Source organism: Mustelus asterias, chromosome 1 (assembly GCF_964213995.1).
Source record: "Mustelus asterias chromosome 1, sMusAst1.hap1.1, whole genome shotgun sequence".
In the NCBI taxonomy this organism is placed as follows: domain Eukaryota; kingdom Metazoa; phylum Chordata; class Chondrichthyes; order Carcharhiniformes; family Triakidae; genus Mustelus; species Mustelus asterias.
This window is the reverse complement of record NC_135801.1, coordinates 8,491,885-8,506,604: the sequence shown is the minus strand read 5'-3', so window position 1 is coordinate 8,506,604 and position 14,720 is coordinate 8,491,885. Positions and strand designations below refer to the sequence as shown.

General features: G+C 45.0%; 1 protein-coding gene and 2 pseudogenes across 1 annotated transcript in view; all 3 read left to right on the top strand.

The window, feature by feature from the left end:
* grid2 (glutamate receptor, ionotropic, delta 2) overlaps positions 1–14,720 on the top strand; it is an 858,176-nt gene that overhangs the window by 345,507 nt on the left and 497,949 nt on the right. The window lies entirely within an intron of this gene.
* LOC144501981 (U2 spliceosomal RNA) lies at positions 1,297–1,499 on the top strand (annotated as a pseudogene).
* On the top strand, positions 1,630–1,831 carry LOC144501521 (U2 spliceosomal RNA; annotated as a pseudogene).

Here is a 14,720-nt window from a genome sequence, read left to right as displayed (position 1 = left end):
CGCTATCCAGCCAAAGCATAACGTACATAGAGAAGGAAAGGAGCGGGTGCAGAATGTAGTGTTACAGTCATAGTCTGGGTGTAGAGAAAGATCAACTTAATGTGAGGTAGGACCATTCAAAAGTCTGATGGCAGCAGAGTTGGTTGGTACGTGTCCTCAGTCCAGCACACCAGCAAGATAAATCACTGACCATTGCAGAAACTGCCCCCCTATCCATTCCCTGACTGTCCTCCTGGTTTCACAGCCGTGAAGGTAAAATTTGCCCCTGTTATATTTAAATGGTTGAAGAGAGTGGCATATGTTGGTTTGTCTCCCTTTGCCATTGTAACTGTATGGGTGGGATTTTACGGCCTTGCTTGGGTGAGACCGGAAATTCCCCACCCGAGGTCAACAGAGATTTCCGTTGTCGGAATCTCACCCACTCCGATTCCGTGGTGTGTTTTGGCCTATGTCTTCTCTGACTGCCTTTTTGATTCTAGCCTTGCTCCATTTTCCCTGCTGTATTTTTTACTCTTTCTCTAATGACATGGATGCCAGCTTTGGGTTAATGGTGATTTATTGACAGAAGCAGGACAATTTTGACAGTTCAATGATGACGACTTCTTTCAATTTGGTTACGGTGCATTTGGGGTTGAAAAGTACAAGCTCATTTGAGGAAAATGCTGCAATGCAATGAATGGCAGCAGTATAAAGACAAGCTCATTAGCCAAGAGAGATGCTAAGCCATTCAAATCAAATGGCAGCAGCTTGTATTTGAATGAGTTTGGTTGGAAGCTCTTTTTGAATGAAGATGATGCATGCACTTAAACACTTAGCGCCTTGCCATTTAAAAAAAAATCTATTTCTCAGCCAGTCTTACTTAAATGTTGTTGTCCTTCTGGAAGGCAATGGAAGAAAAGCAGATCTGCCAGAGAGTGGCTCTGTAAATCATCAGTAACAATCCCCTCTCGACCTTTTGGCTAAGATCAAGTGTAGTATGGATCGCCTGCACTTGGTTGAGGTCATTCGGTTACACTGAGGCTTCATGTGTTTCATATGAAGCAATTTTTAAAAGCGGCATCTCGGCCTTTTGGCATCTCGTTGTATAAGGATGGACCAATAATGCCCAAGTCTTGGAGGAGGAACCTCCCCCTTCTCCAATCAGCTTGGCTCATGTAGATCAGGCCCAGGACAGGGCGGTTTGGTCGCTTGCCCTGTCTTGTCAGCCTGGATCTGAAATGTCTCAACTTGTTGAGACTCTGAATTGGATTTGATTTGATTGAATTGGAAAAGTATTTTTTAAAAATTAGTTCTCTTCTCGCTTCTCAGCCTTTTGGCTAAGATCAAGTGTAGTATGGATTGGATGCTGCACTTGGTTGAGGTCATTAGGTTACATTGAAACTTCATATGTTTCATATGAAGCAATTTTTAAAAGCGGTATCTCGGCCTTTTGGCTAAGATGCAAATGAGCTCAAGTGTTGGAGGAGGTGTTGCTTTGCTCCTCCAATCAGCTTGGCTCATGTAGATCAGGCCCAGGACAGGGCAATTTGATCGCTTGTCCTGTCTTGTCAGCCTGGATCGGAAATGTCTCAACTTGTTGAGACTCTGAATTGGATTTGATTTGATTGAATTGGAAAAGTACCAAAAAAAATTAGTTCTCGGCCTTTTGGCTAAGATCAAGTGTAGTTATGCGGATGCTGCACTTGGTTGAGGTCATTGGGTTGCATTTAAGCTTCATATGTTTCATATGAAGCAATTTTTTAAAGTGGCATCTCGGCCTTTTGGCTAAGATGCAAATGAGCTCAAGTCTTGGAGGAGGAATTGCTTTCCCTCCTCCAATCAGCTTGGCTCATGTAGATCAGGCCCAGGACAGGGTAAATGGTCGCTTGCCCTGTCTTGCCAGCCTGGATCGGAAATGTCTCAACTTGTTGAGACTCTGAATTGGACTTGATTTGATTGAATTGGAAAAGTATTTAAAAAAAATTAGTAGCAAAATACTGCGGATGCTGGAATCTGAAACAGAAACAGAAAATGCTGGAAGATCTCAGCGGGTCTGACAGCATCTGTGGAGAGAGAATAGAACCAACGTTTCGAGTCTGGATGACCCTTCATCAGAGCTAGCTCCAAACTCGAAACATTGGCTCTATTCTCTCTCCACAGTTGCTGTCAGACCCACTGAGATTTTCCAGCAGCTTCTGTTTTTGCCTCATTGCAAAAGCTCGTTTTCAGGGATCTTCATGTTCGGGTGTGAAGTGGACAGCATCAAGTTGGTCATTCCATGTATTCTCCGCTCCCCCCACCCCGCCCCCCCCTCATGCCCGATTTTTGTTTTCATTGCATTGAATAAAAAGAAATATCAACCAAAATTGAAACTCCCCATTGCGCGTAGCACCAGCTTCACACTGCACTTCAGTACTGCTGATGTGTCTGTTATATTTTATTTTCCATCTTACAAGGAAATATAGGAGAAGCGTGCGTCTGGAGTAATTCTGTCTTGTGCCATTGCTTCTGTTCAAATTACCCGTTTACTGCTTAATAAATCTGGTTGGCAGCTGTTAGCCTAAACCGCACTCTGGTGAAATGTGTATTCTAAAACCTCCTATGTTATAGAAAGCGAGTGTCATAAAAAAAATAGCAGCGAAATAATTAACGAAACGTACCTTGAGCAAAAATCCACAGCTGTAATGATGTCCGTAAATACATTAGTTCTTGAATATGAGGATGGAAGTGCTTATCCATTATATCACTGGAAAGTGCTTTATTCCCAAACTCACAGAGTACAGAATCTTGAGAATAGATAGCCAGAGCTATAGAAATATATTAGATTAAAGTTTACTTATTAGCGTCACAAGTAGGCTTACATTAGCACTGCAATGAAGTGACTGTGAAAAATCCCCCAGCTGCCACACTCCTGTTTGGGTTACACAGAGAGAATTTAGCATTTAACCAGCACGTCTTTCTGACTGTGGGAGGAAACCGGAGCTCCCGGAGGAAACCCACGCAGACACGGGGAGGATGTGCAAACTCCACACAGACAGTGACCCAAGCCAGAAATTGAACCCGGGTCCCTGGCGCTGTGAGGCAGCAGTGCTAACCACTGTGCCACCGTGCCGCTTGTATGTATTGCTCCAGCATTAGGATAATCAAAAACACCTTTTTATATTTTATTTCACTGAGCTGTACAATCGAATTTACATTATGATTTACTTACAGTTGCATCTGATTTTCGCAGTTGCGTCTTATCCTGTAGGATATATAGAGAATACATTCCCTGCTCATAAAAGTGAGTGCCTTATTTCTGTTGCCTGCCCTACAGTGTCTGGGGACCTCATGCACAACTATTTTCTAATCATGCCTTTCATCTCCTTCAGTCATGTAAAATTCATACACAATTTTCATTCCAGTAATGTCACTATTAGTTTTCAGACAATCTCAAGCAGCGTGTTTGTCAAATTATAATATCTAACACTGTCAGCGGAGAAATTTGCTGAAAGGAGCATCAATGTCATCTGATTTGCCGCTGGAGCTGAGCTGATTATAACAATGTCACCACTCTTGCTCCAATCAACCAATATCTAACAGCAGTCTCGCAAAGAATGTGCGAGATGGTTGGCATTTAGAAGCGAGAATGCAAACGCGGTGGAAGAAATGACATGCGTTTGTGAATCAATATCTGCTTGAAATTTAGGGCGAATCGGCCGAAAGATACATTCTTTCTGCTATCTCATCTTCACTGTAATAATTAAAGAAACGAAAGACTTACATTTGTATAGCATCTTTCGAAAGGTGCTACACTAATGTAAGTCTTTCTTTTATCATAACAGCGAAGATGAGATAGAAAAGCAACTACTGTCACCAGCGGAAAGAATGTATCTTTGTATATTCCCTCTCCACAGATGCTGTCGGACCTGTGGAGATTTTCCAGCATTTTTGTTTCAGATTCCAGCATCTGCAGTATTTTGCTTTTCAACGATAAATATTTCATTGGCTGTAAAGCGCCTGAAAGAAAGACTTGACGAACATGTTGGATTTTTATGAAGATGTGACTAGGGCGGTTGATGGAGGAGAACCGGTGGATGCGGTGTTTTTGGATTTCCAAAAGGCGTTTGATAAGGTGCCCCATAAAAGGCTGCTGAAGAAGATTAGGGCACACGGAGTTGGGGGTAGTGTGTTAAAGTGGATTGGGGACTGGCTATCCGACAGGAAGCAAAGAGTCGGAATAAATGGGTGTTTTTCCGGTTGGAGGAAGGTAACTAGTGGCGTGCCGCAGGGATCGGTACTTGGGCCGCAACTGTTTACCATTTATATAGATGATCTGGAGGAGGGGACGGAGTGTAGGGTAACGAAGTTTGCAGGCGACACAAAGATAAGTGGAAAAGTGAATCGTGTGGAGGACGGAGAAGATCTGCAGAGAGATTTGGACAGGCTGAGTGAGTGGGCGAGGATATGGCAAATGGAGTATAACGTTGAGAAATGCGAGGTTATACACTTTGGAGGAAATAATAACAAATGGGATTACTATCTCAATGGAAACAAATTAAAACATGCTACCGTGCAAAGGGACCTGGGGGTCCTTGTGCATGAGACGCAAAAGCCCAGTCTGCAGGTACAACAGGTGATCAAGAAGGCAAATGGGATGTTGGCCTATATTGCGAGGGGGATAGAATATAAAAGCAGGGATGTCTTGATGCACCTGTACAGGGCATTGGTGAGGCCGCAGCTGGAATACTGTGTGCAGTATTGGTCCCCTTATATGAGGAAGGATGTATTGGCATTGGAGGGAGTGCAGAGAAGGTTCACCAGGTTGATACCGGAGATGAGGGGTTTGGATTATGAGGAGAGGCTGAGGAGATTGGGTTTGTACTCGTTGGAGTTTAGAAGGATGAGGGGGGATCTTATGGAGACTTATAAGATAATGCGGGGGCTGGATAGGGTGGAGGCGGAGAGATTCTTTCCACTTAGTAAGGAAGTTAAAACTAGAGGACACAGCCTCAAAATAAAGGGGGGTCGGTTTAAGACAGAGTTGAGGAGGAACTTCTTCTCCCAGAGGGTGGTGAATCTCTGGAATTCTCTGCCCACTGAGGTGGTGGAGGCTACCTCGCTGAATATGTTTAAAGCGCGGATGGATGGATTCCTGATCGGTAAGGGAATTAAGGGTTATGGGGATCAGGCGGGTAAGTGGTACTGATCCACGTCAGATCAGCCATGATCTTATTGAATGGCGGGGCAGGCTCGAGGGGCTAGATGGCCTACTCCTGCTCCTATTTCTTATGTTCTTATGTTCTTATTTGTATGGCAACCTTTGAAATGAATGGGCAGAAAGATGCATTCTTTCCGCTGGTGATGGTAGTTGTTTTTCTATCTCATCTTCGCCGCAATAATAGAAGAAAAGAAAGAACTTACATTTGTATAGCACCTTTCACAACCTTGAAAGGTGGCTATACAAATGTAAGTCTTTCTTTTCTTTGAAGTGCTTCTCGGCCAATGAACTATTTATCGTTAAAAAGCAAAATACGGCGGATGCTGGAATCTGAAACATAAACAGAAAATGCTAGAACATCTCCACAGGTCTGACAGCACCTGTGAAGAGAGAATAGAGCCAGCGTTCCAAGTCAGGGTGACACTTCGTCAGAGCTGAAGACAAGGAAAATTGGGCAAAATTTATACTGTGAAGGTGAGGGGGACTGTAATTGACAGGAATGGCATTGACAGCAAAAGATGCTATTCGCACCATTCTCAGCCTTTATCATCACCATTTACATTCCTTTTGTCTATGCGATAACAGCACCCCCGCCCACAGCATCCCCCTCACAGTATAAATATTGTCCAATTTTCCTTGTCTATAGCTCTGATGAAGGGTCACCCTGGCTTGAAACGTTGGCTCTATTCTCTCTCCACAGATGCTGTCAGACCTGCTGAGATTTTCCAGCATTTTCTGTTTTGGGAACTACTTATTGTTCTTTAAAGTTTTGTCACTGATCGTAATGCAGGAAAATCAGTTTCACACAACAAGCTCACTGTTCTTTTTCAATTCCATGGGACTCTTTACATCCACCTGAGGGAGCAGTCAGGGCTTGGTTTAACATTTCTTCTGGAAATTGTCCCTCCAACAGTGTAGCACTCCCTCTGTACTCTATTTGAATATCAACTTAAGTTTTTGCACTCGTGTCTCTGAGATGAGACTTGGACCTGGAACCTTCTGAGTCAGAGACAAGAATCCACTGAGCCAGAGCTGATGAGATATAGGAGCAGAATTAAGCCATTCGACCCATCGAGTACGGCTCCGCCATTCGATCATGGCTCATATACTCCTCATCCCCATTTTCCTGTCTTCTCCAATGAAGTCGGTAAAAAATACCTCTGAGGCTAGTCTGAGTCAAAATACAGTAAGGCTTTATTCTCACAAGCTTGCGGGAGAACTTGACCCCTTGAAAGCGGAAGCCAAAGTTCTCCCTGAACACAGAAAAGTGGGGATATATGTACAGCATGGCTTCTAATACTGGTCACGAATCAACCCCAGACCAGTCACGACTCGGAAATACAATTTACAACTGCTGGTCACGAAGCAAGCTTCCAGACCAACTGCAAAAAATACATTGATATCTTCTTGACCATAAACCAGTGTATCTGGCATCCTCAGCACATGAAGCACAGGTCTTCTGTTTCCTGTTCTTCCCGTGGTTCCCCTTTGAAGTTCTGACGCTCGTCCAGCTGCCCCAGCAGGAGTTCCTTTTCAAACGGCCAATATCGCGCTCCACACTATGGAATCGCCTGTCTCCCGCAAACCACACACAAACTTGTAGGAATCGTAAGACTTCACAAACACATTCACATTTACATTGACTATCTATTGTTATAAAAATAAAAGTTAACTGGTATTAATGTCAGAGTAAGAAGTTTAACAACACCAGGTTAAAGTCCAACAGGTTTATTTGGTAGCAAAAGCCACACAAGCTTTCGGAGCTCCAAGCCCCTTCTTCAGGTGAAGAAGAAACCAATCATTCTTCTTCTTCACCTGAAGAAGGGGCTTGGAGCTCTGAAAGCTTGTGTGGCTTTTGCTACCAAATAAACCTGTTGGACTTTAACCTGGTGTTGTTAAACTTCTTACTGTGTTTACCCCAGTCCAACGCCAGCATCTCCACATTAATGTCAGAAGCAGTACAAACAAGAATAACTTTTATTCATGTCAAAAGCAGTATAAAACTGAGGGAAAGCAGTATAAACCTGAGGAGATTAGCCACAATGAAGGGTTATGCTTGTGATACATTCTAAGTACAAAGTTCAACCTTTTAGGTACAAAATACATTAACCCTTTCCCTTCAGGTACAAAATACATTGAGTACAAAAAACATTAACCCTTTCCCTTCTTCCTCCAATATATCATTGCAGCAATGAAAATGGACATCTGAACTGTGAAAGAAAAGTTTTTTGAGCAGCAACAACAAAGTACTGGTCCATGCGCTGGGAAAAACCTGTATTTTCTTTTGTGTGATGTCCCTTTAAGAGCAAAGTGTGCCAGGGAGTATTTTGATAGTACTTTGTATTTTGATGATTGGTTTCCTAATTATATCATTATGTTTCAAGAAATGCTCACATGACCTGAGTGTCGCAGTGGGGATGAGCACAGGGCAAATAGAAAGTTAGTTGCAGTGGGGCAGGATCGGCCTGATTTTCTTACTGTTTGGCAATTCAGAAGACTGACAATTCATGAAAAGGGAAAACAAGCAAGACGGGTTGCCTGTTTGATGATTGATCTTCAAAAAAGATCCTGATTTTGAAGCAGGTTCCTGAGAATAAAGAATCAACCACATTGTTGTGTGTGTTATATAGTTGGAAAGGACCAAACATTGAATACAGAAAGAGTGAGGGGTTGTGGCCTCGATAATACCAATATAGTTCATAAGTTCACAAGATATAGGAGCAGAGTTAGGCCATTCGGCCCATCAAGTCCGCTCCGCCATTCGATCATGGCTGATATGCTCCTCATCCCCATTTTCCTGCCTTCTCCCCAATAACCCTTCAACCCATTACCAATTAAAAACCTGTCTAACTCCTCCTTAAATTGACTCTGTCCCAGCACCCACCGCACTTTGGGGTAGTGAATTCCACAGATTCACAGCCCTCTGGGAGAAGTAGTTTCTCCTCAACTCTGTTTTAAATTTGTGATCCATTATGATAAGACTATGACCTCTCGTCCTAGAATGCCCCACAAGAGGAAGCATCCGCTCCATGTCTATTTTATCCATACTTTTTATCACCTTGTATACCTCAATTTGTTGCTGTTGAAGTGATGCCAGAGCCCACCAGACTAATTTAAAATGATATTCATAATTGTGCCCTCTGCATTGCACAGAGTGTGGGAGATTCGAGTCTGAACTCCTACTGAAACAACAATCGTGATCTACGTCAGTTTTCCTGCAAATTCAGCACTTAGAACCTTTTTGTGGGAATTGCCCCCTTCGTGTTCAAGGGATGTGGTCCTGGACCATAGGACAAATTGCAATAGGCCTTGACTTTGAAAATGGATTAGAAAGAGTGGGGGATGCAAAGGAAACCTATTTCAGAAGCGTGAGCAGAGTGTACCGGCACATAAAGCAAGAGACAATTGCGAAGGTCGGGAGAAACAAAACAGTGTCGGGAGCTCGTAGATAAGGACAAGGATTTAGAACACATTGCGCATTAATGAAAGGCTGTTAATGAGAGGCTGTTTGTAACTAACTGGGAACACTTTCAGAATAACAAAGACCGATGAAGGAGATGAGTTGCCGCTAAACTGAAAGGCAGAACAGGCCTGGGTCCTTTCCACTGAAGGGTGACCTCAGAAAGGTCTTGAACATTCTCAGAGGGTTGATATGTTCAAGACAAGGCTTCCACTTGTGGGAGAGTCAAAGCTAGAGGTCAGGAACAGTTTCAAATAAATCCAATGAACCACTCAAGGGAAACCTCTTTCGCCACACAAAATGTTGAGGACGTGGAACTCTCTATCACAAGAAGCATTAGAGAGAAATTGATTAGGTGCCTTTTAAGGGGTAGCTAGATAAGCACATGAGGGAAGAAAGCAATAGAAGAAAGGAATGCTAATAAGGCGAGATGAGACTCATTCTATATAAAAACAGCATTCCAAATGAAAATAACATGGAAGCAGTATTGAAACTGCAATCTAAAATCAAATAAGCGAGTACAGATGAAACCCACCTGAAGATAATGCAGATCATAGGGGAGAAGTTAGTTAACAGATAGATGTGGACATGAATACGCAGTGAGCCATTGATAAACAGGGGGCCAGGAATAAGAAGGGAAATCAGTCCATATTATCTATGAATGAATTCCAAGAGCATCAAAATGGCGATGCCTCAACTGGAGTCTGTCAGCATCATAGAAGCCTACAGTGCAGAAGAAGGCCATTCGGTCCATTAAGTCTGCACGACCACAATCTCACCCAGGCCCTGTCTCCATAGCCCCATGCACCCACCCTAGCTAGTCCCCCTGATACTAACTGGCAATTTAGCATGGCCATTCCACCTAACCTGCACATTTTTGGACTGTGGGAGGAAACCGGAGCACCCGGAGGAAACCCACGCAGACACGGGGAGAATGTGCAGACTCCGCACAGACAGTGACCCAAGCCAGGAATTGAACCCGGGTCCCTGGAGCTATGAGGCAGCAGTGCTAACCACTGTGCCGCCGTGTCGCCCTCGGTTAAGTGATGAACAAATTTGATTCAGTGGGGGAAAGATCACAAAGTTCAACACAACTTTCAGAGGTAATCAGTCTTGCCTGCTTGTTTCACATTCGAATGATGAACTCGGTTGGTTCTGTTGGTGGGTTTGCCAGGAAGTGTGCAGTATTCACTTTACTCATTATGATTATAAATTATATGGGAGGGGACTGGTGCACTCTCAGCTTGGTCAACCCTTCTTGGAGAAAGAGGTCCTCAAATAGACACTTATGAGCTTTTTGAGTTTGGATGGCACAGGATCCCTCCATGCCTCCCTGTAAATGACAAGGAAACGAGCCCATCAGGAACCTCTCAGACCAGAGCTCAAAATAAGGCAAAGGGTGATAAAAGGGACACAAAATGGATGGATAAGGCAGGAAAATCTGGCAGATCATGGATAGAAGATCTCTCGACCACTATCCATTTTGCAGCTCACACCCAAGGTTGATTTTGCAACCCCCCCCCCCGTCCCTCCCCCAGCAACCCAGCCCGTCCCCCACCCCATGTCTCCAGCATCCAGTCTCACAGAGAACATGGACGTTGCTGCCTCTCTACCTACCCAAGCCACGGGTTGCGTCCTGATGGGCCTGTCTGCAAACATAAAAGAGAGAAAACTGAAAAGTATAAAGAATCAAAGGTGCAAGAATAGAGAGAAAGAATCAGAAATGCAGGGGAGAAATGGAAAAGAGGAACAAAAATGAAGGAGGCAGGTGACAGAATTGAAGGAGGAGACAGAAAGAAGAAGCAGAAACAGGGGCGGCACGGTGGCACAGTGGTTAGCACTGCTGCCTCACAGTGCCAGGGACCCGGGTTCAATTCTCGGCTTGGGTCACTGTCTGGGTGGAGTTTGCACATTCTCCCCGTGTCTGTGCAGGTTTCCTCCAGGTGGTCCGATTTCCTCCCACAGTCCAAAGATGTGCGGGTTAGGTGGATTGGCCATGCTAAATTGCTCCTTAGCGTCAGGGGGACTAGATAGGGTAAATGCATGGGGTTATGGGGATAGGACCTCGTTGGAATTGTGGTCAGTGCAGACTCAATGGGCCAAATGGCCTCCTTCTGCACTGTAGGATTCTAGAAGCAATGGTCTGGTCCAACAAATTGAAAAAGTCTAAAATAGATTAGGAACTGGGACTGGTATTTAATCTTGTTTCTGCTTGAGTCAATAGGCACAGTTTTTCAATTTTAGATTGAAAAATAGGGAGGCTGAATATTAAAATAAACACCCATTCAGTGCTTTGGAAATCTTCACACTCAGATCCTGAGCGACCCTCACAAGGTTCGTGTGCAGCAGTGGTGGAGGCTGCACCATGTCATTGGCACAAGGCATTGAAGGGCCTAACCAATGGCCCCTAAAGCATGAATGCTTCTCCTGGCTCAAGAATCTTCAGGGGCACTGGCTTCTCTACATAGTGCTCGTTTCCACCTCCCCCCCTGCCCCCGACCCACCCCAACCTCACCTAAATTACCTTACACCCCATCCCAGCGAGCCTGTCTGTTAGCACAGTGGCACAGAGGAGCTGGTGAATTGCTTGGCCTAAAACCTCCCCACACATCACCCCAGCCCCATCCTTCCCCCAGCTCAGTGCAACACCATCTCAAAGGCCAGAGACCTCCCACAGCCACTTGAAAGTTAAAATGCCTTCCAGTGCCGATGCATTTATCAACCCGTTATTTTTTATATTGGGTGGGATTCTCCCAAAAAAAGTTTAAGTGTCGAAATTGCATAAAAACTGGAGTAAATCCCGCTGCTTTTTTCAGCAGGACTTTCGAAATGAATCTCCACACTCACAGATACCGAAGTGTGAAGCTCTATTCCCAGCATAGTGCTGAGTGGGCCCCTCGGGCCCTGTCCCCTTGGCATTTCCCAATGCCCTTGGGCAGTGCCAAGGTGCCCCTTGGGCATTGCCACTTTGCTCCTTGGGTCAGGCTGGCACTGCCAAGCTGGCAATGCCCAGGGGGAATCCCCCTTACTCCCGACCTCGTGGGGGGCCTCCTTGGCCTCGCTTCACTCAGCTGGGTCGGGTCACCAGCTCCCCATGAGTGGGGAGCTATTGTAAACCCCGCTGGGGTGAAACACCCCTGGCAGCAGGGGAGGGGGTGGAGGCGGGGGAGTGGGGGGTCTTCAGTCGCGGGCCCACCAACAAGATGTAGGTGCTCATTTAAATAATTTATTTAGCTCCATGCCGATTTCCGGCGCAGAGCTGATGACGCCAGAAATCCGAAGACGCGTGGAAGCCATGGCACCCAGCGGGAAGCCCGTCACACGGCCTCCACTTATCTCTCCCGGCCCGCTGCGCTGCTACAGCAAGACCGAAGGTTCCCCTTCTTCCCACCACCTGGGAAGGAAATTTGGCATATCAGCTACGACTCTCACCAACTATTACAGGTGCACCATAGAAAGCATTCTCTCTGGTTGTATCACAGCTTGGTATGGCTCCTGCTCTGCCCAAGACCGCAAGGAACTACAAAAGATCGTGAATGTAGCCCAATCCATCATGCAAACCAACCTCCCATCCATTGACTCTGTCTATACTTCCCGCTGCCTCGGCAAAGCAGCCAGTATAATTAAGGACCCCACACACCCTGGACATACTTTCTTCCCCTTCTTCCTTCGGGAAAAGATACAAAAGTCAGAGGTCACGTACCAACCGACTAAAGAGCAACTTCTTCCCTGCTGCCATCAGACTTTTGAATAGACTTACCTTGCAATAAATTGATCTTTCTCTACACCCTAGCTGTGACTGTAACACTACATTCTGCGCTCTCTCATTTCCTTCTCTATGAACGGTATGCTTTGTCTGCATAGCATGCAAGAAACAATACTTTTCACTGTATGTTAATACATGTGACAATAATAAATCAAATCAAATCAAATCAAACCTGTTCACTCAGATAAATATGGCTCCTCTGTGTGGGAACTCAGCCAAATGCCAGCTTCCCATCACCAACACCCATTACTGTGAACCAAAGGAAAAGAGCATGCTTGCAACTTAGAGTCAGGTAGCCTTCACCTCGGCACCTTCAAATCTGGTCCGGGTAGAGGAACAGGTTAAAAATCTCCGACAGCAGCACCACAGGCTGGGAGAATTGCCCCCATTATTCATGAAGTGGCTGTGAAGACCCTTTCTACCTGATGCTTCCTTATTAGTGGCAGTCGGCCCAAGCTTTCGCCATTTTCTTCCCTGTTAATTTAGAGATCAGCGGATAGAAAGCCCCTGCAGCAACACGGAATGGCACATCCCCGCTCCCGGAATGGCGGGCCACAGCGCGTGAGTGCATTTGCATAGTTGCTGCATCTCTCGATGGCACAATAACAGAGGCCACTGACAACTCGGCACGGCAAAGAGCAGGCCGATATTTTTAGAGACATAAGTGCAATGAATGTAGCTCTGAAGGACGTGGAACAGTCAAGATGACTTTCATCATGGGCTGTCAAAATAAATTCTCTTCTGGTTCACACATTGTCTGCCCAGTGGAAGTAACACATAATTCTACTGTAAACTCTGTGGAATATATTTGACTGTTGTTCAACAGTCTTGGACTGGAATGCCCTCTTCACAAATTTAGTTTCCCATCCTTGTACAGAATGATTCACTTTTTTAAATACTACGACTTTCATCAATTCTTACCGATGCACCATAGAAAGCACTCTTTCTGGTTGTATCACAGCTTGGTATAGCTCCTGCTCTGTCCAAGACCGCAAGAAACTACAAAGGGTCGTGAATGAAGCTCAGTCCATCACTCAAACCAGCCTCCCACTCTTTGACTCTGTCTACACTTCCCACTGCCTCGGAATATCAGCCAGCATAATCAAGGCCACCATGCACCCTGGACATTCTCTCTTCCACCTTCATCCGTCGGGAAAAAGATACAAAAGTCTGAGGACACGTACCAACCGACTCAAGAACAGCTTCTTCCCTGCTGCCGTCAGACTTTTGAATGGACCTACCTTTTGTTAAGTTGATCTTTCGCTACACCCTAGTAATGACTGTAATACTACAGTCTGCACTCTCGCCTTTACTTCTCTATGAACGGTATGCTTTGTCTGTATAGCGCACAAGAAACAATACTTTTCACTGTATGCTAACAAAACAAGTCAAATCAAGGACATGGGCGTCGCTGGCAGGCCAGCATTTATTGCCTATCCCTAGTTGCCCTTGGAGGGCAGCTGAGAGTCAACCACATTGCTGTGGCTCTGAAGTCACATTAAGGCCAGACCAAGTAAGGACGGCAGATTTCCTTCCCTAAAGGACATTAATGAACCAGATGGGTTTTTCTGGCAATTGACAATGGTTTCATGGTCATCAGTGTATAGTTAATTCCAGTTATTTTTTATTGAATGCAAATTGCATCAGGTGGGGGATTCGAACCCGGCTCCCCAAAACATTAGCTGAGTTTCTGACCGTAAGACCACAAGACATAGGAGCAGAATTAGTCCATTCGGCCCATCGAGTCTGCTCCACCATTCAATCATGGCTGATATTTTTCTCATCCCCATTCTCCTGCCTTTTCCCCATAACCCCTGATCCCCTTATTAATAAAGAACCTATCTATCTCTGTCTTAAAGATACTCAATAACCTAGCTTCCACAACCTTCTATGGCAAAGAGTTCCACAGATTCGCCACGCTCTGGCTGAAGAAATTCCTCCTCATCTCTGTTTTAAAGGATCGTCCCTTCAGCCTGAGGTTGTGCCCTCTGGTTCTAGTTTTTCGTACTAGTGGAAACATCCTCTCCACTTCTGGATTAATCCTCTTCTGGATTAATAGTCGAGCGGTAATACCACTAGGCCATTGCCTCCCCACACAGCAAATACTAACTTTGAATCCATTGAGATCCTATCTTTTAGTTGAATATATATATGCTGGAATTGTCCCTTTATTCTGTGAGAATTATGAGAACAAGATCACAGATTCCCCTCCTTCACACCACTTGTTCACTCAGATAAATATGGTTCCTCCATGCAGTAATTCAGCCAAATGCCAGCTTCCCGTCATCAACGCCCTTTATTGTGAACCAAAGGAA